The sequence below is a fragment of the Ambystoma mexicanum genome, chromosome 3p (assembly GCF_040938575.1).
Source record: "Ambystoma mexicanum isolate Mex_15411 chromosome 3p, UKY_AmexF1_1, whole genome shotgun sequence".
NCBI lineage: Eukaryota > Metazoa > Chordata > Amphibia > Caudata > Ambystomatidae > Ambystoma > Ambystoma mexicanum.
Window position 1 is genome coordinate 39,083,103 of NC_090925.1, and position 19,713 is coordinate 39,102,815.

Here is a 19,713-nt window from a genome sequence, read left to right on the forward strand (position 1 = left end):
GCAGGGCAGGCTGGTGGGCAGGCGGGTGGGCACGGGAGTGGGCACATCCGTATGTTCCTGTACCAGGGTATTTGGTCGTCTGGTAGATGGGCAAACTCCTCTCGTGGCGGGTGTCTGGGCCGTGATCCTCTAGGCCAGGGGTGAGAGGGGATTGTTTGGAGCCTTTTGTTCACTTTTCCCACTTCAGTCCCCCCTCTGGTCGACTTGTCGACCACAAACATATCCTTTTCCTTATCTCCTCTCACTCTCCATATTTTAGTTACTCATCCCAAATGCCCATAGTGGTTAACATGGTCTTCTAATGACCAATACATATATACACAGGTTCCTCCAGGTGTGCAGTATACCCATTTCCCTATGTAGCTCCTTGGGTTTCTTGGGTTTTCGAGCTTCACAGATGGTGGGTCCAGGTGGTTGGTGATGATCTGGTTGCGCAACTGTTCTCTCTCTTTTATTATTGTGCCTGTGTGTTGGCCGTCATCTGCTGGCATCAAGGGGTGCATACCGACCATTTCGATCATCTCGTCTGTGGTGCGTGCCTTCTGGGCCTTCCAAAATCTTATTATGATAAGTGCAGCTCCAGCCAAAATAATGCATCCAACTATAATCTTCAGTCCATCTGACAGCCAAGATGGCATCCATGACCATAGCATCGAAAACCAGCTCTCATCCTTTTTTACACCTTTACTTTCATCCATCATTTTGGAGTGCATCTGGGCCAATTGTGATACTGCTTCTGTTAGTGTACCATTGTCAGCGTCATTAGCAGGGATGAATGTGCAGCATGATTGACCTATCTTTGCGCAAACCCCTCCTTCCATTGCTGTGAGGAGGTCTAGTACATATCTGTTCTGTAGTGCTACCATCCTCACTGCTCGCAGTTCCTCTTTTATTGCGTTGAATCCATTTACTGTAGAGTTAATTGTCATCATTAGTTCCCATCTAGTTATCTGGAGCCATTTTGCGTTTGCGTAAGCCTGTAGTCCCAGATGTATTATTGAGGAGAAGAACATTGCTGCTCTACTGAATAGTCTGTGTTCTGGCGGAATTGAAGTGAGTGCTGTTTCCGATCTTCCCCATAGGTAATTTCCTGTCAGAGGTTCTCCTTGTCTTTTCTTTCTATTCAGGACAGTGTGGTTGCCGTTGTTTTGGTTCTCTGGCCCCTTCTGAAGCTGTACAGATCTCTTCTTCCTCTTGTTTCCTTCATCCATTTTGGAGAAGTTCGCCACATTCACATATTTCTGGGGCACCACTAGTGATGGTACATTAACGTGTACTATTGTGCATATACCATTCCACAGAGGGGGCAGTGTGTGGTATGCCTTGTCTCCACAGGCCCAGTAATGGTCCATTACTACTGCTGTTCCTGCTCCCCCCTCAGGTAACTCTGTCACGCTTGCACAGTTGGTGTTGTATCCCACGTCCACTTCTCCTTTATGTTGGTAGCATACCTTAGGTGCAGTCATCGGCAGTATTGTTATTGGGTCTTCATCCTTCTCTATCCACGTTAGCATGGGTACGTACTTGACCCAAGTCATCCAACATCTGTTGTTGTGTTCAGCAATAGTTGTATCCTCTCTCATTACCATGTTTCTGCCAACCACTCCTGTGTCCCATTTGTCACCCAGGTACACCTTCCCTGTTATTATTATCAGTGGTCTTTCCCAACATCCTTGTTTACCAGGAACTTCAGTGGCGTACCAATCACATGGTAGGTACTGTAGTGTTACTTTCTTTGTTTCTCCTTTTTCAGGGCCACTTGTTATGTATCTGAATGCTTCAGCATGTAAACTGGCCTTGTGGTAACTCAAATAACTGTTGAGGAAGTTATTTTCATACGGGTATGTGTCTCGTGTTTTCCATACCAGGTGCACCGTGTTCCCTTGAAATCTCCCTTTCGTTTGGAACAGTGCCAGGTATATTATACATCGTGCTGTTTTTTCATCTATTTCCGTGGCAACGAAAGTTCGGGAAGCGCTCATGGCGTATGGGATCAATGAGCAGACGTAGCAGCTGTCTTCTGTTGTTTGTTTACCTATTTGAGTCATGTGTTGGTACCACATGTTGTTCGAGACGTGTGCTGAATTTTGTATGTAGTTGTCAATATCTTTATTGTCTGAGTATGTGCTGCGTTTAACTCTATTTCCCTTGTGTGGAATTTTGCTAGTACCACCTGACGTAACACCTGTTGCAGCTGGGGGTGGGGGTATATTAGGTTTGGGTACAGCAAAAATATTGATAGCATAACTGTTCTGCCATACAGAGGCAGCCAAGAACCCGGTGATCATCAAAATCCCTATCATCTTTATTACAGAGGCTAGTCTCACCGGCATTTTGCTCTTACCTTGCTGCAGTCCGGCAGCTAATTCTTGCGACGTTAAAGTTGCCCGCCTGAAAATTCTCAATATGCTTGTTATTAGTGTTAGTTGTTGTTTTCAAGCTCTCCCTATCAAGTAGTCGTTCAGTGCCCAGGCGAAGAGCTGTTCCCACACCAATCTAAGCGATCTATCTCTTAGGACAGGCAAGTATGGGTGGAGGTGGGGCATTGATTGTTCTATGGCCAAGAGAAGTGCTGTGTAGTAGACACGTACCCTCCTCCTTTTCAGGTACTTTGGCCTTTTTATGTAATAGACAAATTGGTGTGATAATTCTTCAGGGTAGTTATTGTCTGAGGGTATCATCTACTCCTGGGCAGTGAACTTTGTTAGTTATCTGTTTTCTTAGCAGTACAATAATACACCGTACCTGCATGTGCGAGAGAAAAAAAAAAAGAGAACATTCAAGTGTTTACATGTGTATGTGCAAAACAATGTCCTTCAGTTGGGTTATTACTGCAGTGGGTAGGGGGTCGATGGGCAGAGGGTTTGGGGCTCAACTGGTAGAGGTCTCTTTACTCTTTGATCGTGTGACCATGGGGTGGGCGGTATGGTAATTACCCCTTTCTATTTCAGTAGTTGTCTCTGGGGAATCAGGGGGGTGGCAGGGTATGGGGACACTTTGGCCGTTAGCTGCGGTAGAAGTCCCTTCCTCCGTTGGTGACGCTGTTGCTGTTCTTCCAAAGGCCCTGTCGGTGATGCTAGGGCGGGTCTGGAGTTTGCAGATCTTTACGTCGTGTAGGTGATTCCAGGCACGTTTGTCCTGTAGCTTTACTGCTCTCGTTGATACTTCCTCTACCAGGTGGGGGCCAGTGAAGCGTGGGCTGTTCCACTTTCTGTTGAAATTGCGGAGTAGTACGTGGTCACCTTTAGCAATTTTGCACAGTTTTCCCTTTTCCAATTCTTCATCCGCGTCTTCTTGTTGATCACTCTTAGACCCGCCCCGCGTGCGCTCGAGCTGTTGAGACACAAACACTACACTAGTAATCAAAGAAGACACATATTGGTACATTTCATCACCAAGGACAGTTGCAGTGCTCTCATAGTCAGTAAATGCTCTTGATGTTGGCGTCAGAGGAAGGCGCATTTGGCGTCCGGTCACCACCTCGTAAGGGGTGAGGTGGTGGTCGGAGCCTGGTCTATTCCTTAGCTCAAATAGGGCTAGCGGAAGGCAATACAGCCAACTCTTCTTTGTTGTTTGCTGTATTTTTGCAATTGCCTCCTTTAATAGGCCATTCAGGCGTTCGCATATACCGTTGGCCTGCGGGTGATATGCACATGCAAATTTATGCTTGATGTTCAGTAAGGATGTGATGTGCTGGAACATTTAATTGGCGAAATGCGGGCCATTATCTGACCGCAGTATTTCGCACACTCCCCACCTGGGGAAGACCCCCCTCACTAGGAATTTAGCTGCTCTGAATGCATCTGGGTGTGAGCAGGGCCCTGCCTCAATCCACCTCGAGAATGGGCATACAACTACAATCATATACCTATTTCCTTGACATACGTTGATCATATCAACATAGTCAATATGGATGTGTCGGAAGGGTCCCTCTGGCCGGGGTATAGTACCTTTTATCACCTTCAGCGTGTGACCGGCCGTGAACTGTTGACATGTGAGACAATTGCTGATAAAATCTGACACATGGGAATTTAACTCGGGGCAGAACCAATCTTCCCTAATTCGTGCTGCAATGACTTCCTTGCCTGTGTGGGCTGGGTGGTGTAGTTGGCTCAGGGCGGTGTTCAATAGTGCCAGTGGCATTACCATCTTTCCAGTGCTACCCTGGCGCCATAGTGCGTCAGTTGGTGACATTGTACATCCTCTTTTTACCCATATTTCTTTTTCTGCCATTGGTGCAGCCGCTTGTAGCTCCATTATCTGTGTGGCTGGGAGATGGGTGTACCCTTCTCTTATCAACATCTCCTTAGCTATTCCCCTCCCTCTCCCTCTCTCTGAATCTGGGGGGTTCCATATCTCGCCAAAATATGCAGCATACTTCGCGTGTGCGTCTGCTGCTGCATTCCCTTTTGAGATATGATCTTCTCCATTAGTGTGTGCGGTACATTTGACCAAGGCTAATTCTTGGGGGTCATTTATTACTTCAATTAGTTCAGCCAATAAGAGAGCATGTTGCACTGGAGTGCCGTCAGCTCTCCTAAACCCTCTTCTCCTCCATTTGGACAAACCTGAGTGGACTGTAGACGTGACATATGCACTGTCGGAATATATGGTCACTCATTTGTCAAAGCTTTCCTTCAACGCCAAGATCAGTGCAACTAATTCAGCTGCTTGAGCAGAGTAATGCTGTGGTAATTGTACGCATTTCATCGCCACACACACCGGTACCTCCGTCATTTTTACCACTGCTGCCCCAGTTCTCCTTATCCCATCACTTTGGTCAATTGTTGATGACCCATCAATGAACAAGAGCTCACCTCCGTCTAGTGCGTTCTCTTCAACCTTTCTAGTACATGAGTACATTTCAGTAGTCTTTGTACAATCGTGTGCATAGTCTCCTTCCTGAATTGCTTCTGCTATAAACCTTGCAGGGTTGACCGTGCTGCATCTAACAATTGATAGTTCAGCTCTAGATAAGATTATCTCATAACCTGACGCCCTCTGCGTGGTTAGTGTGGACTTAGGCTTGTTCAATATTGCAAATAGTGCATGTTCCACAAATAGTGTGGTTGGGCACCCCATGGTGATTGCTGATGCTTTCTCTACCGCAAAGGCAGCTGCGGCGAGACCTTGTTCGCAAGGGAAATGACCTAACATCACAGGATCCAAGTGGCCGCTGTAAAACGCTACTGGTTTGTAGCCCATGCTTGTTTTTTGAGCCAACACTGCTTTCATTACTGCTGAGTTGCAATGTGAAAATATAAAAAATTGTCGTTCATAATCTAGGGTGGCCAGTACCGGAGCGGTTGATATTGCATCTTTCAGTTCATCAAAAGCCTCTTTCATTTCCATTGTCCACCCCAACTTTTTCTCCCCTTTGTTAGCTTCTTTTAACGCCTCAAGTAGGGGTCCTATGTATGAGCTGTAATCAAAAACCCATGCCCTACAGTAGTTGCACAGACCCAGGAACTGCTGTAATTCTCTCACTGTTTGTGGCAATGGCGTTTTTGAAATGGCCTGTGCTCTTTGTGGTGCAATCTTTCTTCCATATTGGGATATGAGCTGACCAATGTAAAGTACCTGTTCCTGACAGTACTGTAACTTTTCCTTGTCTACCTTGTAACCTTTTTCAGCCAATATTGTCAGCATCTTTAATGAGTCCTCCCTGCATCTTCTTTCGTTTGTGCTGCAAATTATTATGTCGTCAACATACTGCAACACTGTGCTTTCCACTTCAATGTTACCCAAATCCATCTGTATTACTCTGTTGAATATTGAGGGTGACTCGCAGTACCCTTGTGGCAATCTGGTGTGTTTCCACTTTGTGTTTCTGTAAGTGAAGCTTGTTAGATCTTGTGAGTCTGGGTGCAGTGGTATTGAGAAAAAGGCATTTTTAAGGTCGATCACTGTAAACCGTGATGCCTCTGCTGGAATGCCGCACAATATTGTGGCCGGGTTTGCTGCTATGGGGTATTCTGCTTCCACTATGTTGTTCAAAGGCCTGAGGTCCTGTATGAAGCGCCAAGACCCCCCTTTAGCCTTGCGCACTGGGTATACAGCTGTGTTGCATGGTGATTCTGATGGGACCAATATGCCATTATTTATAAGGGCCGTTATTGTTTCATATATGCCCTCATCTGCCTCTTTTGATAGTGGGTACTGTTTCACTCTGGGGAGTATTGCACCCTTTTTCAATTTTATTCTTTCTCCCCCTATGCTTTTTATGCACCCCACGTCATAGGGGCTAGTAGTCCATAATGATGTGGGTACTTTTGCCATATCCTCCTCAAAGAAAGGAAATGGGGTGGATGTGGGTGCCTCAAGTGCCATAGCAATCTTCTGTGCCACTTGTTTGTACGTCACCCTTAGCCATATTTCCACACTCATCATAAATACCATTTCACCTTTTTCCTTTTCTCCTGAGAAGAGCTCCTCATCTGACACCTGGGTGAGTCTACATCCCTCTGCTAGAGCTATCCCTGCCCTCCATGCTCTTCCTTCTCTGTCTTGGGCATGTACTGCAATGTAATCAGCGGTTGCTATAATGCTCTCTATGTCCACTGAAATCACCTTTCCTTCTGGTTCATTGGCTGGTGTTTCTGGTCTAAACAAATAGGCTGCTGGCCTCCTCCAGATCTTACCTTCTATCCCTGGCATCCATGCAAATGCCATGTCTGTCCCGTATTGGAACAGTTCACCATCTACTGGCTCAGCCCTAATCACTGTCTGTCCACAGTATGCTTGCATAATCTGTCGTGCAGTGAGCATGTTAATTCCTGGAGTGGAGCAAATTATGCCGTCCTCCGTAAAGGAGATCGTCATATTCAACCTGCTCATTATGTCTCTCCCCAGTATATTTACTGGTGAGGCCCTAGAATATAAAAGTGGGACTGACATGTCATAATCCCCTATTGATAAGGGAATGTTATGAGTAAAGGGAACCAACCCCCTAGCCCCAGAGAATCCTTGGGTGTTCATGGCTTCACCTGACATCTTAAATTTACCTTCCCTTATGCAAGACCGGGTCGCCCCGGTGTCAACAAGGAATGATAATTTTTTGTCACCTATCGTTACCTCTATGCGTGGTTCCTCCGCACTATTAGGTGTTACCGACAGGATGGGACACACCAAGGCCGTCTGTGGGCTGTCCTATTGAGGGTATAATGATTGACCACTTCCTGTGTAAGGGTTGTGTCCCAGGACCGTCACCCTACCCAGTTGTGTTTGCTGTAGTTGGGTATTGGTAGAGGTTATGTTATGGTCTTGGACTTGTGCAGGTTGCTGTACTTGCTGTGCTTGGGGTTGTTGTGTTATCGGTACCTGTTGTTGAGGCGGTGAATATGTCTGTGGCTGTTGTTGTGTTACTAGTTGTTGCTGTCCATTTCCCTGTTGCAATGTCTGCTGTTGCTGGATGCCCTGCTGTTCCTGTATGGGCTCTTGCTGTCCCTGTTCACTCCATGATGGTGTGCCTGGTCTCACTCTACACGTGCGTGACATGTGTCCTACTAGTCCACAAATCCAACACACCAGTGGTTCCCTGTTCTGCCATGGAAAGCTTCCTGTGTTGTCCTGGTATACTGGTTGCCCGGTGGGGTAGGAATTTCTAAGTCCCCCCACCTGCTGTTGTGTGTTATATCTGTATCCTCTCCCTCTCATTATTCCTCCCCTTCCCCTGTTGTAATTATAATACCCAGCTCCTGGCGTTGAGTATCCTCCTCCCATGTTAGTCGTGTATGGTTGGAGCGGCGGCATCTGTTGTGTTACAGTCTGCGATGATTGTATTTGGGAGGGATCTTGTGCAGCCACTACTTGTGTGGGGCTTGGAGTCATTGTTGTAGGTGTAGTTATTAGTGCGCCTTCCATCGTGCTTGGAGTCATTGTTGTAGGTGTAGTTATTAGTGCGCCTTCCATCGTGTATTTAGTAAGTTTTTTCTGTACTAGTTTAGCCTCTTCCGTTTTCCTGTCCTCTTCCTTTTTTTTCATTTTTTCTTGCCATGTCCTACAATGATGTACTATTGTCAGTTGTATTTCTGGCCATGCTTTTGCTTCCATCCCCACTACTTTCTTCAGTTGTTTCTGAACTGCTTCTGGGAGCCCCTGTACTAGTATATGATAGAATATTGCTGGTGTTTTGTCCCATTGTTCTCTAGTTTCCATACGCCACTTCTCTTGAATTTCCTGGATATAATCAACAGGATCTTCGTTCTCACGCATCTTGCGCGAGGTAATAGCTCCTATGTCTGATGTGTCTGGATACTGTACCCTCAGTGCCTGCCATAATGCATGTCTGCAGTTTGCGAATGGTGCCCCATCGTGTGATGTGTTTGTTATTGTGACCCCGGGGAAGCCCGCTCTCTTCCAGATGTCATCCGCTGCATCCCCTAATATTGATATTAGAAGGCCCTTTACATCTCCCACTGCCAATTTCTGTCCTGCGGTGTGTTTTTCCATTTCATATATCCATTTACCCGCACCTCCACTTAATGATGGGAGTCTGCACTTTATATTTTCCTTGTCTGCATGCTTCCAAGGGACGTATTGTGGTCTAACCCCTCCCCTCTCCAGAAGTGGCATTAAGTTGTGTCCCGTTTGACCCCCTGGGTTCCACAAAATCGAGTCCGCACACCCCTCCTCTTCTTCCGTCTCTTCTACATCATCAATTTCGTCCATATTTCTCCTGCTCATAACTCTTTCTCCTCCATCACTTCCCCTTCTTTCATCATTTCCTTTATTTAATGTGGGCGTGTGTATTCGTTCTCCTTGCCTGCGTCCAGGGAGGTCTCTAAGCCTTCCTGCATAGGGTGTCAGTTCGTTTGTGAAGGGCGCGAGTTTAGATGGGCATGTTGCACGTAATGAGCGTGAGGTGGTGGAGCATGTAGGACGGGATGGTGACGGTGTGGCTTCACGTGTCTGCCTTTCCGCTGTTCCTTGCTCTTCCTCCTCACTTCTCTCCAGTTCTTCCTTTCTCCTACAGATCCATGGTGAGTCTCTATTTGTCCGGGTGGTGTATAATTTATCTAGGCTTTCCCTTTCACTATTTCTTCCTTCCTTCTCCATTCCTTCTTCTTCCTCACTACAAAAGTCATTCATAAATGGCAACCCCCAATCTGTCTTTTTCCCCCTAATCGTTACTGTTCTTAAGTCTATTAGGTCCGTTCCTCCCTTTTCTTCTTTACCAATCGCTCCCCTTTGTGCTGATGTTGTTGCTACTTCTGTGTCTCTATATACATACCTCCTTACTTCACTCTCCCCTCTCCTATCTTTTCTTTCCCCTTCATTTCTCTCCGCTATTTCTCTACCAATTTCCTCTCTTTTCTTTTTTAATTCCTCCATTACTTCACTACTCATCTTTTCCAATATCCTTTCATCTTCTTTCTTCCTTTCCCATCTCTCCCTCTCCCGTTCTAATATACTCTCTATCATCCTGCCTTCTTCGTATTTCCTTGTCGTTTCTGATAGTAATCTCTTCTTCCATATTGCCATTTCTTTTTCTTTCTCCTCTTCCTCTCTTTTCCTTTCACGCAGTGCTGCTCTTGATACCCTTTCTGCTACTGCCTTTACCCTTTCTGCTTCTCTCCTTTGCTCCTCAGTTCGTTCTCTCATTTTTCCCAACTCATTCTTACCTTCTTTCCTTTCCCGTGCTCTCTATCTTTCTCCCCCTCTCGAGCTGCTTGATCAGTGCATTCTGCTCATCCCTTAATTCTGCTAATCGTTCCTCCAAAATCTCTTCCTTTTGTCGTAACAGCTCTTCCCCCTTTCTTTTCCCCTCTTCCCCTTTCATTTCACTCTCCCTTTTATTATCCTCGTCCGTTTTCCTTACTACCTCCTTCTCTTCTCCTGTTAATGAACCTCGTAATTTTAATAGTACCTGCACAGCTACCCACTCATCATGTCCTACGTCCGTAGTCTGCTCTTCTCCAGTCCTCCCCTCCCCTGCTAGCATCTTCCTATGAGCTGATCCCGTCGTACTAGTCCGCTCCCCTCCCGTGTGGCCACCTGTAGCTGTATATGGAGGCGGGCTGTATGCCGGGTGCGAGTACCCCTCAGCCGCCCTTAATTGTTCTCTTGCTATTTCTCCTAGTTCTCTTAAAGGATACAACCCCACTCCCTCTGTTTTCACTACCTTCGCTAGGGGTATATCATCGCTCTGTTCCTTTTTTATTTCATTTTCGTTGGAATTGTCACTCTTTTCTCCTCCCTCTTGTCCGTTCCCCGTGTTCTGTGTGCCTTCACTCTCTTTTTCCCCATTCTCTCCCTCCTCCTTAATCTCCTTATCTCCCGTTGTTTCCCCCACAATGAACATTCCGTTTGGTCCTGGTCGGGACCCTTGGAACATCCTCCATAAGTTGAACACCTCCACGTGGTGTGTCAACTTCTTCCCCTTGTATGTATTATGCAGATGGTTTAATAGTGAATGTTGGGTATATGGATCGAAGCTACCATTAGGCGGCCATGGTGTCGTCATTTTGTTGTCCGTCCCCTGTGTCCATTCTATGCTATACTTGATCAGTTTCTCCCTATGGGGTGACAGTGTTTTACATATGTGTTGCAGCGGGGTAGTGAGGGTGTTCCCCCACCCTCCCGATCCTGCCCCGTATGACATAGTAGCGCTCCAATTGTTATCCTTCCCCTATTTGGTAGCGGTTATCTTACTAACAGTTTACAATATACAGCCTTATATCTTTACCTGGCCCCGTAAATTTGGGGACTTGCGATAGTCCACTAAGGAAAATTAGTAAAATATAGTATTTACATTTGTATATTCTTTTCTTTCTTTTCTTCCTTTATACAACACCCTTACGGCCCCCTGCGGCCGAAGCGCACGTAGCCCCCTGCGGCTGCGTGCCCCTTGTGACGTTCTTATACAGCCGTCCTACTTTCACTTGCTCAACCTCCCTCTTCTACACTTGCCGTGGCCGGTTTTCTCCGTGCGCAGCCACGTCCCCCTTTTCGCCTTCCCCCCGATCAACTCATTACCGTTTACCTCCGTTTCCACACCCTTACCACAGCTCTCCTCCCCGCCACTCTCAAAAATAAAGATGCCTGGTGCTCGAGATGTCCTATGAAAGCCCTACTGGTGACGTCACCGATCTCTTCAAACTACTGGTAAGTTCTTCATATATTCTTTAAGTCCAAAATACACTTGCAATCTACCCCCGTTAACTCCACAGCTGTCTTCCTGTCACTCCTGGAACAAGGTAATCAATAATATAATCGGACTGCGCACGCTGCGTCGCCTCGCGTGTGATACGCCCCTCGAAAGGAGGGCTTAACCAGCCAATTATCTTCCGTATTGGGCAACTAGCTAGCTACCGCCTACAGGGAAACGTCATCTATCTATCGAGTTTCCTGCTCGATCAATAGGGATCCTCATCTACTCATTGATCAATAATTGCCAAATCGTAGGAAACCGCGCACACACACACCCTTACACATGGTCGCGACCTAGGCCAATTAGTGTCTACGAGCGGCCACACGTGATGTTTTCGTGCCCCGCCCCCTTCTCTCCCGTAACGTAGCGGACTGCTCTCGCACTCGTCCGGCTACCATTCATTTCATTGCCAACATTAAATTATCAAACCTTCGCCGCGCACCTGTGCAACACCTCCCACCTCCCGTATTCAATTCCTCCCCCCTCACAATTTCACATTGCTTGTTGGGCGTGGCATACTCACCAAGTTCTCTTGATGCGGGGCCGCTCGACTGCGTGCACCCCTCCAAGCGGCTCGCCACCTCCCCTCGTCTGGACTACGTCTGGACACTCGCCAACCGCGGGCGGGATACTTCTCAACCGGCTCCCTAGGGCCAATATCCGGATTGCGCTGTCCGGTCGTCTCGCAGTTCCGCGATGGTCCTGTAGTCCTCAAAAGGGGGCAGCGGCAGAGGGGGCTGCGCCGCCGGGCCTCCTCGCAACGGGAGCACTCGGAAAAATAAAATAAAAGCAGATCTTAAACAGATCTCAGCGGTGCCTCCAACTTGTCGGGGGAAAATTCTCCCGGGGTCGGCTGGGCCGTCCGCGGACCTCCGGGCAGGGAGGCCCCAACTCCTCCCGTATATCCCAAAAAGAGATAGAGTATGAGACACACGCAAGAAGCAAGGTGATTCTGCTCTTTATTAAACAAAACGTCAGGGATGGGTCAAGGATCGTACGCGTCCGTCCTGACACTCTCTCAACATTGTGGGGCTCGCAGGCCCTTTTTACCTTAGTATGACGCGCTACTTGCGTCACCTGGGAAAGTTAGCAAAAAACCTATCGCCACTCTGGATTGGTTCCCCGAGTGGTAGGGTTAGTATAGCATACGTATAGAGAACGTTGTTAGTGGTTAAGGGTCAGTCAGGTGGTATACTTGGGTTGTCCCTTCAATTTGATACATAAAAATTGTTACATGAAGACCCCTGAGGATTGGTCAATGTTAATGGCGTCAGTGATAAGGGCCCCATGTTCTGATTGGTCCACCCGCGAGCCCCCCAGTCTGGGACCATCGCTGTTCCCAGCTCGCGGTGCACCTGTCATTTGCAACAATGTTTCACTATGGGTATGTGCAGACAATGTGAGGATTTATTCATATGCTGGAAGGCCGACTACCCCCACCGCCGCAGATGTCCATTGAGTCGCTTAATTGTATCTGCCTGTGTCTTGAGACGGGGGATCCAGGCGCCTCCTTCCTCCTCGGCTTGGCACCCTATCAGGTTCGGCTTGGTCACGTGAGGTGGGACCGTGGTTGAGGCAGAATTCTGCACAATTAATATTGCATTTCCCACTGTGTGCCTGGCTTAATTTGCAGGTGTGACCTAGGCGTCGGCTTGCGGTATGCGAGTTTGCAACGTTGTGCCCTTGACTGTCTGCTTTCGCCGGGCTCATTCTGCAGGGTCAGCAACCGAACTCTTGCTCATTCAATGTTCATGGAAGCTTTTGCTTGCGGCCTACTTGGGTCTGGTGCATAAGTGGAGCCATTTGATACACAGGCTCTTTAGGTTATGGTATCATATTGCTTCATCCCCAGTATCGTGTCTTCGTTATATTTCTCGTTATGGAGCGTGAGCAAGCTTTTTAGATGAGTTCATTATGAGTCTTGCGTTTCTGCATTTTGAAAAGCCTATGTGAAAAATAATAAAGATGCACGTCCGTGGGTGTGTCCGTCAGTAAATGCTCTTGATGTTGGCGTCAGAGGAAGGCGCATTTGGCGTCCGGTCACCACCTCGTAAGGGGTGAGGTGGTGGTCGGAGCCTGGTCTATTCCTTAGCTCAAATAGGGCTAGCGGAAGGCAATACAGCCAACTCTTCTTTGTTGTTTGCTGTATTTTTGCAATTGCCTCCTTTAATAGGCCATTCAGGCGTTCGCATATACCGTTGGCCTGCGGGTGATATGCACATGCAAATTTATGCTTGATGTTCAGTAAGGATGTGATGTGCTGGAACATTTAATTGGCGAAATGCGGGCCATTATCTGACCGCAGTATTTCGCACACTCCCCACCTGGGGAAGACCCCCCTCACTAGGAATTTAGCTGCTCTGAATGCATCTGGGTGTGAGCAGGGCCCTGCCTCAATCCACCTCGAGAATGGGCATACAACTACAATCATATACCTATTTCCTTGACATACGTTGATCATATCAACATAGTCAATATGGATGTGTCGGAAGGGTCCCTCTGGCCGGGGTATAGTACCTTTTATCACCTTCAGCGTGTGACCGGCCGTGAACTGTTGACATGTGAGACAATTGCTGATAAAATCTGACACATGGGAATTTAACTCGGGGCAGAACCAATCTTCCCTAATTCGTGCTGCAATGACTTCCTTGCCTGTGTGGGCTGGGTGGTGTAGTTGGCTCAGGGCGGTGTTCAATAGTGCCAGTGGCATTACCATCTTTCCAGTGCTACCCTGGCGCCATAGTGCGTCAGTTGGTGACATTGTACATCCTCTTTTTACCCATATTTCTTTTTCTGCCATTGGTGCAGCCGCTTGTAGCTCCATTATCTGTGTGGCTGGGAGATGGGTGTACCCTTCTCTTATCAACATCTCCTTAGCTATTCCCCTCCCTCTCCCTCTCTCTGAATCTGGGGGGTTCCATATCTCGCCAAAATATGCAGCATACTTCGCGTGTGCGTCTGCTGCTGCATTCCCTTTTGAGATATGATCTTCTCCATTAGTGTGTGCGGTACATTTGACCAAGGCTAATTCTTGGGGGTCATTTATTACTTCAATTAGTTCAGCCAATAAGAGAGCATGTTGCACTGGAGTGCCGTCAGCTCTCCTAAACCCTCTTCTCCTCCATTTGGACAAACCTGAGTGGACTGTAGACGTGACATATGCACTGTCGGAATATATGGTCACTCATTTGTCAAAGCTTTCCTTCAACGCCAAGATCAGTGCAACTAATTCAGCTGCTTGAGCAGAGTAATGCTGTGGTAATTGTACGCATTTCATCGCCACACACACCGGTACCTCCGTCATTTTTACCACTGCTGCCCCAGTTCTCCTTATCCCATCACTTTGGTCAATTGTTGATGACCCATCAATGAACAAGAGCTCACCTCCGTCTAGTGCGTTCTCTTCAACCTTTCTAGTACATGAGTACATTTCAGTAGTCTTTGTACAATCGTGTGCATAGTCTCCTTCCTGAATTGCTTCTGCTATAAACCTTGCAGGGTTGACCGTGCTGCATCTAACAATTGATAGTTCAGCTCTAGATAAGATTATCTCATAACCTGACGCCCTCTGCGTGGTTAGTGTGGACTTAGGCTTGTTCAATATTGCAAATAGTGCATGTTCCACAAATAGTGTGGTTGGGCACCCCATGGTGATTGCTGATGCTTTCTCTACCGCAAAGGCAGCTGCGGCGAGACCTTGTTCGCAAGGGAAATGACCTAACATCACAGGATCCAAGTGGCCGCTGTAAAACGCTACTGGTTTGTAGCCCATGCTTGTTTTTTGAGCCAACACTGCTTTCATTACTGCTGAGTTGCAATGTGAAAATATAAAAAATTGTCGTTCATAATCTAGGGTGGCCAGTACCGGAGCGGTTGATATTGCATCTTTCAGTTCATCAAAAGCCTCTTTCATTTCCATTGTCCACCCCAACTTTTTCTCCCCTTTGTTAGCTTCTTTTAACGCCTCAAGTAGGGGTCCTATGTATGAGCTGTAATCAAAAACCCATGCCCTACAGTAGTTGCACAGACCCAGGAACTGCTGTAATTCTCTCACTGTTTGTGGCAATGGCGTTTTTGAAATGGCCTGTGCTCTTTGTGGTGCAATCTTTCTTCCATATTGGGATATGAGCTGACCAATGTAAAGTACCTGTTCCTGACAGTACTGTAACTTTTCCTTGTCTACCTTGTAATCTTTTTCAGCCAATATTGTCAGCATCTTTAATGAGTCCTCCCTGCATCTTCTTTCGTTTGTGCTGCAAATTATTATGTCGTCAACATACTGCAACACTGTGCTTTCCACTTCAATGTTACCCAAATCCATCTGTATTACTCTGTTGAATATTGAGGGTGACTCGCAGTACCCTTGTGGCAATCTGGTGTGTTTCCACTTTGTGTTTCTGTAAGTGAAGCTTGTTAGATCTTGTGAGTCTGGGTGCAGTGGTATTGAGAAAAAGGCATTTTTAAGGTCGATCACTGTAAACCGTGATGCCTCTGCTGGAATGCCGCACAATATTGTGGCCGGGTTTGCTGCTATGGGGTATTCTGCTTCCACTATGTTGTTCAAAGGCCTGAGGTCCTGTATGAAGCGCCAAGACCCCCCTTTAGCCTTGCGCACTGGGTATACAGCTGTGTTGCATGGTGATTCTGATGGGACCAATATGCCATTATTTATAAGGGCCGTTATTGTTTCATATATGCCCTCATCTGCCTCTTTTGATAGTGGGTACTGTTTCACTCTGGGGAGTATTGCACCCTTTTTCAATTTTATTCTTTCTCCCCCTATGCTTTTTATGCACCCCACGTCATAGGGGCTAGTAGTCCATAATGATGTGGGTACTTTTGCCATATCCTCCTCAAAGAAAGGAAATGGGGTGGATGTGGGTGCCTCAAGTGCCATAGCAATCTTCTGTGCCACTTGTTTGTACGTCACCCTTAGCCATATTTCCACACTCATCATAAATACCATTTCACCTTTTTCCTTTTCTCCTGAGAAGAGCTCCTCATCTGACACCTGGGTGAGTCTACATCCCTCTGCTAGAGCTATCACTGCCCTCCATGCTCTTCCTTCTCTGTCTTGGGCATGTACTGCAATGTAATCAGCGGTTGCTATAATGCTCTCTATGTCCACTGAAATCACCTTTCCTTCTGGTTCATTGGCTGGTGTTTCTGGTCTAAACAAATAGGCTGCTGGCCTCCTCCAGATCTTACCTTCTATCCCTGGCATCCATGCAAATGCCATGTCTGTCCCGTATTGGAACAGTTCACCATCTACTGGCTCAGCCCTAATCACTGTCTGTCCACAGTATGCTTGCATAATCTGTCGTGCAGTGAGCATGTTAATTCCTGGAGTGGAGCAAATTATGCCGTCCTCCGTAAAGGAGATCGTCATATTCAACCTGCTCATTATGTCTCTCCCCAGTATATTTACTGGTGAGGCCCTAGAATATAAAAGTGGGACTGACATGTCATAATCCCCTATTGATAAGGGAATGTTATGAGTAAAGGGAACCAACCCCCTAGCCCCAGAGAATCCTTGGGTGTTCATGGCTTCACCTGACATCTTAAATTTACCTTCCCTTATGCAAGACCGGGTCGCCCCGGTGTCAACAAGGAATGATAATTTTTTGTCACCTATCGTTACCTCTATGCGTGGTTCCTCCGCACTATTAGGTGTTACCGACAGGATGGGACACACCAAGGCCGTCTGTGGGCTGTCCTATTGAGGGTATAATGATTGACCACTTCCTGTGTAAGGGTTGTGTCCCAGGACCGTCACCCTACCCAGTTGTGTTTGCTGTAGTTGGGTATTGGTAGAGGTTATGTTATGGTCTTGGACTTGTGCAGGTTGCTGTACTTGCTGTGCTTGGGGTTGTTGTGTTATCGGTACCTGTTGTTGAGGCGGTGAATATGTCTGTGGCTGTTGTTGTGTTACTAGTTGTTGCTGTCCATTTCCCTGTTGCAATGTCTGCTGTTGCTGGATGCCCTGCTGTTCCTGTATGGGCTCTTGCTGTCCCTGTTCACTCCATGATGGTGTGCCTGGTCTCACTCTACACGTGCGTGACATGTGTCCTACTAGTCCACAAATCCAACACACCAGTGGTTCCCTGTTCTGCCATGGAAAGCTTCCTGTGTTGTCCTGGTATACTGGTTGCCCGGTGGGGTAGGAATTTCTAAGTCCCCCCACCTGCTGTTGTGTGTTATATCTGTATCCTCTCCCTCTCATTATTCCTCCCCTTCCCCTGTTGTAATTATAATACCCAGCTCCTGGCGTTGAGTATCCTCCTCCCATGTTAGTCGTGTATGGTTGGAGCGGCGGCATCTGTTGTGTTACAGTCTGCGATGATTGTATTTGGGAGGGATCTTGTGCAGCCACTACTTGTGTGGGGCTTGGAGTCATTGTTGTAGGTGTAGTTATTAGTGCGCCTTCCATCGTGCTTGGAGTCATTGTTGTAGGTGTAGTTATTAGTGCGCCTTCCATCGTGTATTTAGTAAGTTTTTTCTGTACTAGTTTAGCCTCTTCCGTTTTCCTGTCCTCTTCCTTTTTTTTCATTTTTTCTTGCCATGTCCTACAATGATGTACTATTGTCAGTTGTATTTCTGGCCATGCTTTTGCTTCCATCCCCACTACTTTCTTCAGTTGTTTCTGAACTGCTTCTGGGAGCCCCTGTACTAGTATATGATAGAATATTGCTGGTGTTTTGTCCCATTGTTCTCTAGTTTCCATACGCCACTTCTCTTGAATTTCCTGGATATAATCAACAGGATCTTCGTTCTCACGCATCTTGCGCGAGGTAATAGCTCCTATGTCTGATGTGTCTGGATACTGTACCCTCAGTGCCTGCCATAATGCATGTCTGCAGTTTGCGAATGGTGCCCCATCGTGTGATGTGTTTGTTATTGTGACCCCGGGGAAGCCCGCTCTCTTCCAGATGTCATCCGCTGCATCCCCTAATATTGATATTAGAAGGCCCTTTACATCTCCCACTGCCAATTTCTGTCCTGCGGTGTGTTTTTCCATTTCATATATCCATTTACCCGCACCTCCACTTAATGATGGGAGTCTGCACTTTATATTTTCCTTGTCTGCATGCTTCCAAGGGACGTATTGTGGTCTAACCCCTCCCCTCTCCAGAAGTGGCATTAAGTTGTGTCCCGTTTGACCCCCTGGGTTCCACAAAATCGAGTCCGCACACCCCTCCTCTTCTTCCGTCTCTTCTACATCATCAATTTCGTCCATATTTCTCCTGCTCATAACTCTTTCTCCTCCATCACTTCCCCTTCTTTCATCATTTCCTTTATTTAATGTGGGCGTGTGTATTCGTTCTCCTTGCCTGCGTCCAGGGAGGTCTCTAAGCCTTCCTGCATAGGGTGTCAGTTCGTTTGTGAAGGGCGCGAGTTTAGATGGGCATGTTGCACGTAATGAGCGTGAGGTGGTGGAGCATGTAGGACGGGATGGTGACGGTGTGGCTTCACGTGTCTGCCTTTCCGCTGTTCCTTGCTCTTCCTCCTCACTTCTCTCCAGTTCTTCCTTTCTCCTACAGATCCATGGTGAGTCTCTATTTGTCCGGGTGGTGTATAATTTATCTAGGCTTTCCCTTTCACTATTTCTTCCTTCCTTCTCCATTCCTTCTTCTTCCTCACTACAAAAGTCATTCATAAATGGCAACCCCCAATCTGTCTTTTTCCCCCTAATCGTTACTGTTCTTAAGTCTATTAGGTCCGTTCCTCCCTTTTCTTCTTTACCAATCGCTCCCCTTTGTGCTGATGTTGTTGCTACTTCTGTGTCTCTATATACATACCTCCTTACTTCACTCTCCCCTCTCCTATCTTTTCTTTCCCCTTCATTTCTCTCCGCTATTTCTCTACCAATTTCCTCTCTTTTCTTTTTTAATTCCTCCATTACTTCACTACTCATCTTTTCCAATATCCTTTCATCTTCTTTCTTCCTTTCCCATCTCTCCCTCTCCCGTTCTAATATACTCTCTATCATCCTGCCTTCTTCGTATTTCCTTGTCGTTTCTGATAGTAATCTCTTCTTCCATATTGCCATTTCTTTTTCTTTCTCCTCTTCCTCTCTTTTCCTTTCACGCAGTGCTGCTCTTGATACCCTTTCTGCTACTGCCTTTACCCTTTCTGCTTCTCTCCTTTGCTCCTCAGTTCGTTCTCTCATTTTTCCCAACTCATTCTTACCTTCTTTCCTTTCCCGTGCTCTCTATCTTTCTCCCCCTCTCGAGCTGCTTGATCAGTGCATTCTGCTCATCCCTTAATTCTGCTAATCGTTCCTCCAAAATCTCTTCCTTTTGTCGTAACAGCTCTTCCCCCTTTCTTTTCCCCTCTTCCCCTTTCATTTCACTCTCCCTTTTATTATCCTCGTCCGTTTTCCTTACTACCTCCTTCTCTTCTCCTGTTAATGAACCTCGTAATTTTAATAGTACCTGCACAGCTACCCACTCATCATGTCCTACGTCCGTAGTCTGCTCTTCTCCAGTCCTCCCCTCCCCTGCTAGCATCTTCCTATGAGCTGATCCCGTCGTACTAGTCCGCTCCCCTCCCGTGTGGCC